The sequence below is a fragment of the Euprymna scolopes genome, chromosome 2, assembly GCF_053919585.1.
Source record: "Euprymna scolopes isolate OS-2025 chromosome 2, ASM5391958v1, whole genome shotgun sequence".
NCBI classification, from domain to species: Eukaryota; Metazoa; Mollusca; class Cephalopoda; order Sepiida; family Sepiolidae; genus Euprymna; species Euprymna scolopes.
Window position 1 is genome coordinate 85,170,364 of NC_136483.1, and position 15,737 is coordinate 85,186,100.

At 31.4% G+C, this 15,737-nt stretch overlaps 1 protein-coding gene across 2 annotated transcripts in view; it reads right to left on the reverse strand.

Annotated features, from left to right (window-relative positions):
- Positions 1–15,737, reverse strand: part of LOC145293221 (terminal nucleotidyltransferase 4B-like) — a 165,684-nt gene that overhangs the window by 102,958 nt on the left and 46,989 nt on the right. The gene's annotated exons all lie outside the window — the stretch shown is intronic.

Sequence of the window (15,737 nt, forward strand, 5' to 3'; positions counted from 1 at the left end):
ATAGTCTAATACCTATTAAAATTATACAAAAATTTAAGTGTCTGAATTTTCATAACAGATTCCACTCCATTTCCGTCCCTTTGCATAAAAGTAAATATAGCCCAAATTACACTCCCTTACACTTAGCAGCCGTGTTCCAAAATTTATAATGATCAATTAGTTTAAGAGTGAATCCTATACATAGAAATATATAACCAAACACACACCACAAATAGATGAAAACTGAATATTACTAACAGACAAAAGTAGTTATAATTGTGTTCACCGATTCGGTTGAGCAGACTTCTTTACACTACATCTTCAATCATGGCAGTCTTGAGCAAGGTTATAAGAGATGGGTAGCCAATAGACATTCCATTGTCAACTGTTCAGCCAAGTCCTCTTTAATGGTTGTTGTCCAGGTTCTCAGCTGTCCAACATGTTTGCACCACACAGAGATACAAAGGATTAAATCGTGAATAAGTTCTCCCTTTAGACAACATGCTGCATGTCAAAATCCTCAAAAATGTTGCTTGCAACAGGACAAATGACAGAGACTTAAGATAAAGGTGTTGAAAGAATAATCAGCTCACTAACAATACAAAATGCGACAAAGGCAATCATTGTCTAAGACTTCCATCATCTACTGATCAATTAACCTCATTGGCTATGCTTCATGACTACAGAGGAGGATCGACTGGACAGGTAAATACACTTCTTGGTCATCTCCCTATGCCCTCATAAAAATGGCGGTGTAAGAACATGGATTTAACACATTCAACTATGATAAAGCCTCATCACAATGGATGTACCAATGGTAGAACTACTGCACACAAATAACTTCACATCCTTCAATGTAACGGCATTCAGAGACAGCAATCTAATCGACTTGACCCCAGCAATATGTCATTGGAATAAGCCCGGTTACACTTACATTCTGTTAAACTGACACTTCTTTATAACACTAAAGAGTAATCAAGGATGAAGTCAAATGTAATTGAAGAGGATTTAGGAGAGCACTGTACTTTCTCTATCGTTGTCACGGCTATGTTGCAGTCATACTTAACTAGTTCAGCATCAACTTCTGTCAGTGAAGATGCCGAAAGTATAGTATTTTAAAATATTAGCATTTATAACACCTGTGATCCAGGTCTTTGATTTTTTTTTCACCTCCTAACTACTATACTTGTTCATGTGCACTAAGACCCCGGATTACATCTTTGTTGAATTGCATTTATAACATCTATAAAATATAAAAGAACATGCTACATATGCCAATATCATTATTTAAAGTTAAGCAAAGCACAAAACAATTGTTAACAATTTAGTAATGTCACACCAACAATCTATGTGAGAGTACTATATGAATATACCAGGTACATCTTTTTTATATCAATTTCAAGCTATAAAAAGGTATATGATTGGAAGAGATTATATTAATATACAGTAATAAGTTTTAGTTTATTCTTATGCCATCCACAGGAAAAAAAAAAAACAAAAAAAACTTACATATGTACCATTTCGTATCTACTATGTTACTTATATGGTAGCTATTTTTTTTTTTTTAATGCAAAATTAGCTCTAAAAAGATAACCCTTTGCAAATCTGTCTTGTGGAACATATAGGTTACTTTTAAGCTCCATTCTGCAGTCCTTACAATTGTGATATCTTGTGGAAATGAAAATTAATAATAGAAGCAATAATTACACTGGACAACAATTTTTTACTCTTTGAATGTGGTCTAGATTGAGTCAACTGATTTAGGATATTTTTGCACTGATGAATCAGGAAATGGTATCAGTTTCTCTCCATGAGGTCAGGATTTTGTGTTAACTTGATTTGGGGGGGGGGGGGGAAGATTTTTTGACAAAATTGATTACATTTTTGTAACATCAGCTGATTTTTGTCAACACATCATCCTAAATATTTTTAAAGGAAAAAATGTTTTGCTAACAACATATTATCGGACAGAAACATTGATTACTGTAAACTGAATAGAGAGTATTGATAAAAGTACACATAAATTACATGTTGCTTCATTGTTCAAACTTCAGGGCTTGAACTTCCATTTCATTGAACTCCTAGAATTCTCAGCAGCAGGGTGGTCTCTTCAGATTTCAACAGTAGTCAGCCATACTGACTGCATCCTAGCAACCCTGATACTTTGTCTCCATCTCTTTCAGGTCCTGATGGAATCTATACACTTGCTTGTCACTGAATCCAGGTTCTCAGAAAACTGATCCATATGTGAAAATAGGTAGTGTATCTTGACGCTCATGTTGCAGTCTAGGTTTCTGAAAGACATCAGCATGTTAACAATTCCGCATTGTTTATGGTCTTATTGCTGCCAAGAAAACTCTTCATTACAAGAACAAATGACTTCCATGCTTCCAGTTCCACTTTGTTCATGGAGTTTTTAAACACTGGATCTCTAATGAGCTGCTGTCAAAGATGCCAGCTTTTAACTTCTCCATGGAAAAACCTGCCACAAGTGAGTGACGCAGTCACCAGCCGTGTCCAGAGCCTTGGTGAACTGCTTGATTAAGCTGGGCTGCAGCAGAAAAGTATTATCTGTCCACTAGAGGGTTGTTGATGGCATTTCTTCTTTGCAAAGCACCAATTCCTCCTGCAGAGGCCAGTCCTTCATATAATGCTGCACCAATTTTAATATATAGAAGTTTTATCACTTCAAACCCATCACTTTTCAGCAATCACCCAAAACTATCAAACTGGAATAGTTCTCGTCATTAAAGTATTTCCAATCAAAATAATTGTTCGGTTGGCATTTTACCCCCACCAACTTCTAAAATGCTCCACACAAGCACATGTGAACAAGGGGGGGGGGACGTGATCATAGCTTCAAAACTTGATTTAACAAAACCGATGTGATTTTTGGATTTAGCACATCAGATTTGTCCTCAATCAGCTTGGGGGGGGGGGAGACGATGCAGACAAATTTGTTATTGACCAATGTTATTAAAGCAAATCTGCCTAAACATTTGACAAAATCTCATTGCAACTCCTCCAAAACATTATATTGATATGGAATTTTAACCTCATAAAATTCATTCCACAGCTAACACATTGAACCGCCTTCAAGATTCATACTACAGATAGATTTTTTTTCGATGTTCGAATCAATGGGTGCCAATTAAAAAGGGACAGAAACCATTTAGTAATTGGGAAAACCTTCCATTTACTATTGTATTGAAATTTTTTTTGTGTGTGAAAGCCGTTTTAAATCCTCTAAGCCAATAATATATAGATACACAATATTGCAGATACCAAATGTGAAACATACCAATATTAAAATAAATCGCTCATTACTAACAATAGTAACCTAACTAAGTAACCTGGAAGAAAAATAAAAATCTATGCATGAAAATTGGACATTTCTGAAGAGTAAACAATTTTTTCACCTGAATTTAAATACCCCCGTTCATTTTTTTTTTTTTAATTATAAATTTTAACTTATTTGGATATTATACATTATTTATAAGGGAGTTAAATGCAGACATGCTATTTGGTAAGGACATTATATTCCTGATACACACAATTCTAAGACACAGTAACCCCTCTCCTCCCGGATAATAAAAGTAGATTACCCTTATCTGTTTTTCTTTGATGCAACTGATCAAATGAATTAAAAAAAAAAAAAAAAAAAAAAAAAAAGGAGGAGGGCTATTCTGAAACTAACACCAGTTTGTTGGCGTTTGCTGGTCAAGTTTAAAATTTCTGTTTTTGCCATCTGAATGGGATTTGTGATTCCAACAGTCAAACGTTCTTATAATACATATGGAACATTTTAAAGTGGAGATTAAAAAAAATGGGGGAAAAAATGCTACAATTAAGCAGAATTTGTGAGCAAGGTTTGCTTAAAAAATGCTGCCTAAGTACACACTCACACACATTTTATGGAAATCACTATAGACAAGGCATGAAGCTACTTGATGTAAGGAGCTAACAATAATTAAAGATGATTATTGCAAAGACAGGAGGTGCCTACTGAACTTAATTTTGAAAAGATCAAGGCTGTAGGTAGAAGGAAAACCGTGAGCAGGAAGAGATTTCCGCAACCTTGCAATCTTTGGAAAGAAGCTACTGGATAGGAAGCTGTATTGAAATGAAGTATTAAAACAGCAAATTGGAAACCTCTGGACCAACAAGTCAAACGAGCTGGAACAATGGAAGCAGGGAATAAATGACAATTTTGAGGGACACATGCCATTATGGTATTTGTAGAAAAGATTGCGATTAGCAACATCACGTCTATATGTCCATAGAGATGAGCATGTGTTCATGTGGGAGAGATAAACCCCTGAAACTATTTAGTCATAAACTGTGAAACACAGTTAAGCATAAGGGTGGGTAATGTAAGTTATTAGTTTTATGCGGAGAGCTCCAATTTTGATGAATAACCACAGGCATCGATAAATATTCCAAATTTCATTTTCTTTGTAGTATTTTAAAGACATTATGCAAGCACAATCTATTTAAAAACTTAAATATATTCAGATTTACTTAACATTTGATGCATAAAGAATGAACGCTTCCAACGTTCATCTGTTCAAGAGATGCTAAACAATGGATATCCAGCAATGCAACGATCCTATAAACCGGGAAGGGAGTCAGGGGACATTTTCTTGTTTTCCTTAGTCATGAAGGTGTTTTCCATAATTGTCTGTGTATGGGAAAGGTTATGTTTTAGAGTAAATCACTAATATAGGGTTGATATGTTATAAAAGAAACCAAAGTGAAATTGATTTTATGATTATTTTCAAGGAATCAAAAAACTTTCATGTAAACAAACATACACACACTAAGAAAAAAGAAAAAAAAAAAAAAAGTGTTCTTTCCATGCACCAATAATTGGTAAGCACCTGTATTTTTTTTTTTTTTCTATTCAGGTCGTATGTGTTGTGTGTCCCTGTATGTATAAGAACACAACCATATGGAATCCATTTATTTACTTCTGATGCAACAAGGGTACTTCTGACATCAGTCAAAGAATACACTAGCAACAACTTGATCGTTTATGTGGGAGAGACACCGATCACCCACCCAGGAGGTGGGGGAGAGAAAAGAAAAAAAAAAAAAACAATCTAAAATAATTTTGTTTATCAGCTTAACACAGTAAAGTACTTACTGTGTAGAAAGGCGAAAAACAATTTCTTTTCCTTCACAAAAAACAAAAAAAAAACTGAAGTAGCCATTTCATTTGTCAAATGTGTTGTTGCTAGTGTTAACTCCCCACCAACAAGACACTTCATTGCAATGTAACTTGTAAACGATACCACCAACGATTTGAATAACACATGCGAAAATAGTCGATGCCTTATGATATTGGGTTCCCCCTCGAACAATAGACCCGGGAATTGAGGATTGTACTATAGGAAGTGTTCTTTTTTTCTTATGTTGCCTTACTTTTCTTAAAACACTGATGATAGGTAGATAAAACGACATGCTCTTTAGACAAAGTTACCATTCAGATTTACAAGTAAAATTTGTATTTAGTTACAGACACCTTGCTCATATGTAATATAAGAAACGTCTGTGACAAGACTTTATTTTTGCTACAATGAGGTCATGTGCAACATTTTCCTTTGATTTAAGGACACAAATGTAGAGGGGAAGGGGTGAAATTTGACAATTTTTTTATAGCATTTCATATAAAAATTCTAATAAAATATTAAAACAGTTAAATTTTCAAGCAAAACCAAAAACACGTATTAAATTTTCATGTCTTTTCTCTTTCTATATCGGAATTGTCTTTCTTCCCATTTCCACTTGAGCAATGGGCCTCATGCACAACTCCAATTTGGTTTGCTAGTTTCTTGGAAAAAAATTAACATTTTAATTTGCAAGCAATTTTGAAATCTAAATTATTTTAATTAAAATTTATAAAATAAGTATTATCTTATTTATGCTCAAAAAATAAAAATTAAAGCATTTTACGTACATGTGTCCTAAGAACCGAAATGATTTGAAATATTTATCAAGAAACTAGCCAAAAAGTTTGATTCTAAATTCGTTTAGTTGTTTGAGATTATAACTTTTCTGTTCACTGTCAACAATTTATCCAAATATGACAATTTTAAGTTTAACTGTGCAAAGAAACTACAAACCTTTTGCAACAGTTTTAGAGTTTAAACGATCATGGTAGAGCCGAAGATTTGAACTATGTACAAACTACTAATTAATCCATAGACAAGATCTTTTAGATCAACTCAAGGTGGAAATTAGGCTACTTAATGAACAAAGGCTATATAGGGATATCGATCATTCTTTCAATAAGGTCAGAACATGATCCTTCCCCAAAAAAATCCAAAAAGATCTTATTGGTAAAGCTTTGACCCCCCCCCCTCTCTCCTCAAGCTATAGTGACATTTTAATAAAGGTTGTAAAATAGAAAGTTATAAGGTTCAACTGAGGATTCTAAAAATTCTTACTCCATACTTTAAAGTTTTCCTACATGTCCTACCATCTTCAGAGATAAGAAATCTAAGATTTCTCATATTTTTACAAGTCAGACTCTTTCCGAAACCCGTGTCAAAAACACTGTTTTCAACTATCATGTAATGGCTTCCAATAATAATTGCTTTTAAATGGCCATAAGAGAGTTGCTTTTTTTGTTAGACAAAACAACTTTGTAAAGAATGTAGTGATACAGAAAAGAAAAATCCAAATTCCAAGTAAAAAAAAAAAGTCTGACTCGTAAAAAAATTATCTACCAAGTACAAAATATTGGTCTCAACAATTTAGTGGGTGGCAAAGGAAAAATGAAATGAGCAACAACTTTAATTGCTTTCATTACTGTTGTGGCAAAACTACCCTATGTCACCTACTACTAAACTCTTCCAATCTCAATACCAGAAGACTAAGCCATAAGGTGTCAGTCAATATCCAGTGGACCAACCTAGGTCATTTGTCGGCTACGGCAAATTCACCTATTGTATGCTTTGCAACATATGTTACTTTATTTTGGCGTTATGTTTTTCTTTGTAACCCTTAGCAGGGTTATAACAATTACTTATAAGATGGTTCCTTAAATTAAAAATGCTTACATGGCAACTAGCTCAAGAAATATTATTTTAAAATATTAAATTTGTTAATTTAATAAAAAGATTAAGCTAATGGTAAATAATAAAAATCAGTAAAAAAAATGTGGTTAAGGTTTCTTTTGTTTTTAAAATAGCGTGATAAAAGATAAAAATGTACTAAAAAATAAAGGTCGTGCAACTAGAAATTGTCGGTATAAAAATTGTTTTAAAATAAAGTCTTTCAACCATCGTATAATTGAAAGAAGGGAAACTACTGCATCTACTTTTTGACAATTTGAGGGGGACTGTCTAACAGACAAACCAGAGTTTTCCTGGGATTACAATTTCTTTTTTTCAAGAGAATCGCATACCAGGGCCTGAAGGCCACTCAAGGATAAAGATCAATCATTTTAAAGTGGTCGATGAGACAACAGCATGATTGGTAGTGGTGCAAATCAGGTAGAATTTGATTATTTAAGAGGACAGTTCAGCATTGGACTTGAAAATGACCATATTGTAGTTAGCTGGAAAGCAGAACCATAGTATTAAGTCCCATAGTCATGCATTTCTAGGAAAGAAACTTTATGGAACTTGCATTTATATTTGGCACAGATAGAGGGTGGGGGATATTGTTGGCAATGGTTGTAGATAAACGAGCGTTTATTGTGAATGTTTTGCAGGAGGGGAAACCATAGATTGAAGCTCATTTGAATAAGTCATGAAAATAATTGTTTCATAAAACTTAATTCTAAATTTTGATGGATTTTCAGCCAACACTAAAGTACATGTTTTAGATATTAAGAAAAAATATTTTAATTAAAAAAATAAATAAAAGCCACTTCTGCAATATTTTAGATGATAACCAGAATAAGCCTAACTTTTCCACACTCACAAAAAAAAAAAATCTGACTTTAATTTTCCTTGTTTATAACTCTTCAAGCGAATTGTGAAAAAGTAGTGAACCAATTCATAGATCAAAACGGAGAGTGACAAATTAATCCTTTCCAATCAACGTGAACATCCACGGAAAAATAAATAAATCATAAGATGGAAACATGTGGGAAGCAAAAAAAAAAAAAAAAAAAAAAAAAATTCAGATAAGAATGGAGAAAAAGGCCACGTTATTGGCCTCATTTTGTGGGCACCTATCATTAATAGCATATTTATCAATTCCCTAACCTTCCATAGTTTGATGTAAGGTCACAAAAAAAAAAAAAAAAAAAAAAAAAAAAACGGTGGGTGGGAGAATTAATAGAGCGTTATCATGCTACAAAAGCTTGAGCAAAAGTTTATAAGTGTCTGGATCAGAATATTTTTTTCTCTTTCATATTCTGTAACATGATCGAGATAAGAGGAATCGCTGGTTTCAAAGTTGACGTCATTACATTAAATCAAACATGAGGGGGGGGGGAGAATAGGTCAAGAAAGTTGTTTTTCTCTAACTTTTTCTTCCACACTATTTGCACAACTTTGTTTTTCCTTTTAATAGTTGAAAAGCTTTTTTTTTTTTAAATTTTGCTATGGAACCAAAATTGTGAAGTCAATAGCCCTTACTCCAGAAACTTTCAACAGTTTAACTATGCCTGCCGAAATCATCTTTCCGTTTATATATAATTTATAGCGTTTTGATTTTAAAACGAACATCTTTCAAGGTTGTATGAATTTAAGATTTTCTTTAATAGACGAAATATACACATTTCATTCATTAAAGAAAATCATGAATTCACACATTCTGGAAAATGAATTCAAAGGTGTTGTAGCTGGTTTGGATCTCCCAACCAGTAGTAATTATCACTTCCTACATTGATGATTGCGAAAGCATGAAACAGTAGCAGTATCAGAATTTTTGTAGGAATTTTTGACACCCCTAACACGAAACTGCGAATACAATATAAAAATCTCGTAATTTCTCTGTTAAAAGTGGGTTATTTATTTTCTTTATGGATTATACTTCCAAAATAAACTATTACAGTTGTTTTAAAAGTAATAAAAATATTTTTTTTTTTTTAAAACAGTAATGAATTTTCCGAACTCAATATTTTTCAATTTTTAAACTCAATATTTTTAAATTTTAAAAATCTATCAAAATTTTTCTATTGATTCTATTTTTACGATATTTTCAGGGTCAATGTGAAATTTTATGTTCTTTCCAATAAACCGAATATAATATTTTAGACAAACGTTTTTTTTTTTAAATTCACGCCCCCCCCCCCCCCAAGTGTCACCCATTTTCAACTTTCTCTTAAAAAGTAAATAATTAATTTATGGTTAATAGTTTTATATATCACAAATTGAAGAGAAAAGGTCAATAAATAATATATTCAAATTTAAAAAAAAAAAAAAAAAAAAATCGCTTTTTTAGAAATTTACCTGTAAAGTCCGAAGTTTAAAACCTTATTTTATAAGAACACATTGTTTCTTTTTGTCTTTTTTTTTTTTTTTAATGAAACCTTGGTCCTTGCTCCTTTAATTGAAAAAAAAATTAGGGCTTGAATTACATTTTTCGAGGAGTTATAAGCTTAGAAAGATAGGGGGTCGAATAATTTACGCCTCTCATTTTGAAATGTCTATTAAAAAGTAAATAATTAATTTATGGTTAATAGTTTTATATATCACAAATTGAAGAGAAAAGGTCAATAAATAATATATTCAAATTTAAAACAAAAAAAAAAAAAATCGCTTTTTTAGAAATTTACCTGTAAAGTCCGAAGTTTAAAACCTTTTTTTTAAAAAAAAAAAACACATTGTTTTGTTTTGTTTTTTTTTTAAATAAAACCTTGGTCCTTACTCCTTTAATTGAAAAAAAAAATTAGGGCTTGAATTACATTTTTCGAGGAGTTATAAGCTTGGAAAGATGGGGTGGAATTATTCACTATTTTCACGAAATTTCTGACACTGCTAATGAAACAGTGTCTAAGTATAAAATTAAATATTTATAATTATAAGCTCTCTTTAAAATTAAAATCAAGTCCTGCCTAAGAAATAAAAATCAAAAAGCAATCAAATAGTGTTATGCAATGTTCACGGCTTTCAGAAGAACACTCTTGAGTGCTTTACTGTTGTGCCCTATTTGGCATTTATAGGCATTAAATTTCCCTTTATTTTCATGGCAATTGATATTGGCCTGAAGGTAACATCTTAGCAAATGGAGTCAAGGTGACGTAGCTGGGTTTAGGTATCCTGACTAGTAATAATTGTCACTTTCTACAATGATGAGGGCGAAAGAATTGAAACACTAGGGTCTTTTGGCAAGGCCACAGGGGAGACAACTGAAACAGCAAGACTGAAGCTGCCTGCCAAGACACTATATATACAAATGTAGGCAAATTTGGGCATATTTTATTAGTTTGAAAATATAGGTTCTTCTTTACTAATTGTTGTAAAATTTTAACCATAGAATAGTATTATCTCCAAAAAGTCTGCAAATTTTCATGTAGTTTCGTCCCACAGAACCAAAGATATGAGCTTTTCAATATTCGAATTGGCTATGAGTGTGTGTGTGTATATATATATATATATATATATATATATACACCACCACCACCACCATTTTTGGCAATTTTTATGTTCCAAATCTCAGCGACTATTGATCAAAATTTAACAAGTGAAGACTCATTGGACAGATAATGACCTGAATTGTGTAGTGGGCTATGTGAAATTTGTTTTCCTAGTTTTGCATATGTATTACAAAATATCTGATCTTTCCCCCAAGACTTCTGACCTTGGAGGGGAGACTAAAACTTGTTATGATTTCAAATGATCTGAAATAACAGCAAAGGGGGACTGGATTCCAAATATTTCTCATATGTTATATCTCCCCTCTTTGGTTTTCATACATAAAGTAAATTTCAGTGTATGAGGATTATTTGATACTGAAGATATTCACAATCGTACCCTATTTTCAAAAGAGGGGAAATATAACATACAAGAAATATTTAGAATCAAGTCTCCCCTTGCTGCTATTTCAGATCATTTGAAACCATAGCAGTAAATTTTAGTCTCCCCTCCATCAAGGTCAGAGGTTTTGGGAAAATTACATATACCTACATACATATGCACACACATTATTTATATATATATATATATATATATATATATATATATATATATATACACACACACACACACACACACACACACACACAAGCAGGCCGCCCGACATTGCCTTGTAAAATATGCTTAAATATATTTGGATTAATGTAGATTTCATATTTATTACATTGCACTCAATATGATGATTTAAAAAGTTCAAAAGAAGAAAAAAAGACTTATGCACCACCACCATGAATCGAAACCAAAGCATTTAGTTAACGATTTACTTTTTCCTTTGACATTAATGTCGGAGTTATGAAGACACTTGCCGCAAGGCTAAAAATTAAAACATGAACCAATAGCTATTACGTTACGTATGCATATTCATAATGCCGTCATTCGACCTTCATCTGGCAAATCCCATTTTTTTTTTTTTTTTTTTCCTCGATTTCCACACTTTTGCATCCATTTTCCCCAGCTAAACACCAAATATAAAGTTCCATATGGGTTCAATTACTCTATATTATGTTTCATGTCTGTAGACCAAAAACTGTCAGGAGTTTGGTAGGCAAAATCTTTTAAGCAAATATATATACGCATACATAAATATATATAGAAAGAGGTTTGTGTTTACCATAACTTTTTTACGCAAATATTACACAAGTATAAATCATGTTAATATCTGCATGAATATAATTACACGTAATAGTTAACTAAAGATGATCATCCCATAAGAAAACCGATAAAACTAATAAATTAAAATGAATGTTTAAAAAAATATGCAAATTAGCTGTATCTTTTGCAGATGCATGCAATTCCACGACCCATATATAACCAAGTTGTATTTTCTTTTTAAATAAATAGGAGGGTTTTTAATATGAATACACAAAAATCTCAAATTTATATAAGTATAGATGATAGTTTCAAAACAATCACAAATAATTACATAATGTAAACCATCATTAACCACAACTTTATTTACTTTTACTTATAGTTAACCCAAAATCAGAAAGAAAAAGAAAATGCTTACAGCTAAATGTTGACATATCTATACTCAGATTAGCAAAGTTAAGCAATGCTGTGCCCTAGGAGTTAAATGGGTTACCATTTGGAAATATTAGATGCAAAATATTTCACTATTTTAAATGAATATCATCCTTATTGGGAATATAACCAGTTACAGACTCTTGTCCTGTCATTTATAAAACTAGAGATAAGTTAATAGGCTTTCAGGCTTAGCAAGATGTTTAAAGTCTATACAGGCTTATATTAAAATCTATATTAATAAAGCTAATAGACAACTTCATATGCATTTATTTCTCTAGTTAAGATAATTTTGATAATCACAGTAGGATTTTTTTTTTATCAAAGCAAATGCAATAGCATAAAATTACATAATTTTAAAGAAATCCTATTTTTAAAATAATGAAATTAAATCCACCATAATATTTCCATTCTTTATAAAAAAAAAAAAAAAAGCTATTTTCATTTGTTAATAGTTAAAAAATAATCACCTCAATGACCTAAAAAAGCAATTTTGCAAATATTGAAGTCAGCGTAAAGTTATTAGATTTATTTTATAAACAAACGTGTTTTTTTTTTGTTATTTAAAATATTAAAAGTAACTTCTGTAAATTATGTTGAAAGAAAACATCTACAAATTGCTTTTTCTTTTTAACTAGATTAAAGAAATCCAAGATACTGACTGTCTTCTAATAGACAATCTAATTGCTTCGTTCTTATCCATAAAACTACTACAGAAGTAACAATTCAATGTAACAGAAATGAAGCATGTCATGTTCACATAATTGCTTTTCTTAGGAGGAAACTTATGTCCTATTTAAATAATCCACCTTTAGATATGCTATGTTATCTTTTATACATGTGAAAATCTGTATTTAAAGAAATAGAATGATATGGCATGTTGTAAACAAGATGGTGCACAGCCATCAAGTAATGCTGCTTGCCTCAGTGAAAAACAGGTTAATACCAACAAAAATTGTTACCTATTAATCATGACAGTAAAGTAATTATACAGAAGGAATCTGCTATTGTGTAGTTGTGAAAAAATGAAAACGTTCAATAGATCACCAATGACTTTCATTGTCCTATTAATGCCGTAAGCAATTTTCATTTTTCAGTTATAACTGAAAAATAGTTTCCATGTGTTGTCCCCTTCAGACAAGTGGTATGTTTTTAAAATAAACGCTAACAAAGTTATTACTGCCAATAATAGGATACAATAAATTGGCTAGTCGGAAAAGTTAGTTTGATAATTTTTAAAAGCTTATCCCGTTTCAATAATAAAGAAAAAAAATTTACTAGTTTTGTTTTATTTTTTATTTTCATAATTTAAAAAATAAAATGTCTTAGTTGTTTATGGTAGACTAGTCCAAATCTGAATCCAATGATACATAAATTCCTAAGGTTAATATCAACATTCAATTCCTCATAAAATTTTGGGATGTTAGTATACGGCTTCATTTTCAATGGCATCCCTGAAGGATATACATTGGGTTTTTAAATTGTGAAAAATTATACTATAAGCTTTAAAAATGTTGAGGCAGAAATTGATATTTTTAAAGTTAAGTATAAAGATCTAAAATTTTATACACAATTATTGTTAAAAACTACTTTAACACCTCCTCCCCAACTTAACTTTAAGAATGCCAATTTTATTCAGAAAAATTAATATGATAATATACATAGAAGGTACAGAATCTACCTAAAGTGTCTTTAAATCAATAGAAAACATCCAAAAGGCATTGTCTAGTTTGATCATATCTAAATTGGAAATAGCAGACTAAATAGATGCATCTTATGTTTATGTTAATTAAAAAAAAAAACTTAAATACTCTTAATGATGTCAATACATGGCATCTGTATAAGCCAATCTGTATCAGTCCTGGAAATGAAAAAGAAAAGCCAATTATTTTTTTAATATAAGAAAAAAAAAAACTAATTCTCATCTTTCATATTTTTAGATTTTAAATTTTAATAGTCATGTGTATTATTAATACTACTTAAAAAAAAATTCTTCATTCCGCTTAATCAAGGCCAAAAATTATGAGCAATTATCTTTAGTAAGAAGGAAAGCAACAAACAAGTGAGGAATGAAATCAGAAAAAAAAAAAAAAAAAAAAAAAAAAAAGTGTTGCTTAAAAATAAGATCCCCACCCCCTAGGCAGAGCAGAAAGCAACAAAAAATCCATAATGGATTATATGCAAACTTCTTGCCAAGAGAACAACAATGGTAAAAAGAAGGTATCTCCCTCTCTCCAGTAAATACTTTCAAGAAACTTCAAAGAGATGAGTGTGGGGGGGGGGTAGGCAACCTATCAAGACAACCCACTCCCACCTGGTGCCAATAATAGTCCACCTGAGTACGAGATGCATGTCAAGTATTCAAATTAGCAATTTCAATAGAAGACTAAAAAGCATCTTATAAGAAGGGGGGGGGCTCAGTTCTTGATTTCACCTTTCAAGCAATGGGGAATCAATTTGCTTACAGCAAAATTGAACCCCGATCCCCCCCCTCTCACACACACATCTGAGCATGAAACTGATTAACTATTACCAACAGAGCTATCTCAAACCTGCACCTCCTCATACAATAATGTCCATTTTCAAATGCAGTTCAGGTAAATCAAAGGCTAAAAAGAAATATTCTAAATCTGAAATGATTCCTAAACAGTGAGTGTTCATGCATCTGTAAGATAGATGTCCATTTGTAGATCTCTTGCACTTAAATTTGAAATATCATTTTCATCGCTAAAAGTGCAGATTGAATCAAATCAATGAACATGAAGTGTGTGTGGGGGGGGATAGATATGAAAGCCAGTGATTTATTATGCATCTATGCATTACTACAAAAGGCTCAGTCACATTTTGGGCCATTTCCCAAGTTTGAAATCGCATTACCGTGACTAAATGCATGCATTTGACGGACGCGTCTTAATCGTCTTTTTTTGTATAGATCCACTTAAAGTTTCTTAAACCGTGTAACAAAATAGTGAAAAAAAAAATGATTTCAAGATTCTTGTAACCCTGAAGCCGTTTCTCTACTGAACTCTCAAATGAACCATCATCACAAGCTCCATTACAACTACATGATTGTTTGTAGATTTTATACACAAATAAAAATGAAGATATTTAAATTCTTGCTTGAAAATAAGAAATTAATATTTTAAAAAAGACATTTTGAGCCATTTTAATCTTCTGAAGGTCAAACCAGTTTCCCCATCAGAATTCGGCTTCATTTTCTTTGCATTTATGATTATATAACTTCAAGTTTAAAAACTACTGAACCAATTCTAGAAAATTAGACTAACAGACAGTTACTAAAACAAGTCTGTTCTGATTAAAATCAGAAACCAAAAATTTAATTTTAAAGCAAATAATTGTTCTCATGTATTTATCCAGGGCTAAATTTATGGTGAGCATGAGTCAATCTAAAAGACAGTCCCACAAATGAATAAACACTATAAAAAAGATTTCACACCGACAAAAAAAAAAAAAAAAAAAAAAAAAATCATCCATGCATAACTCAAAGCTTGTTAAATTATGAAAAATAACCTAAAGGTTTTCAAATTTAAAAAAATTAGAAACGTTTAATTTCACTCAAATTAAGGGTGAATTGAAAATTTTTTAATGACAATTAGTAATTTTTAAATTAGGATTGTTTTT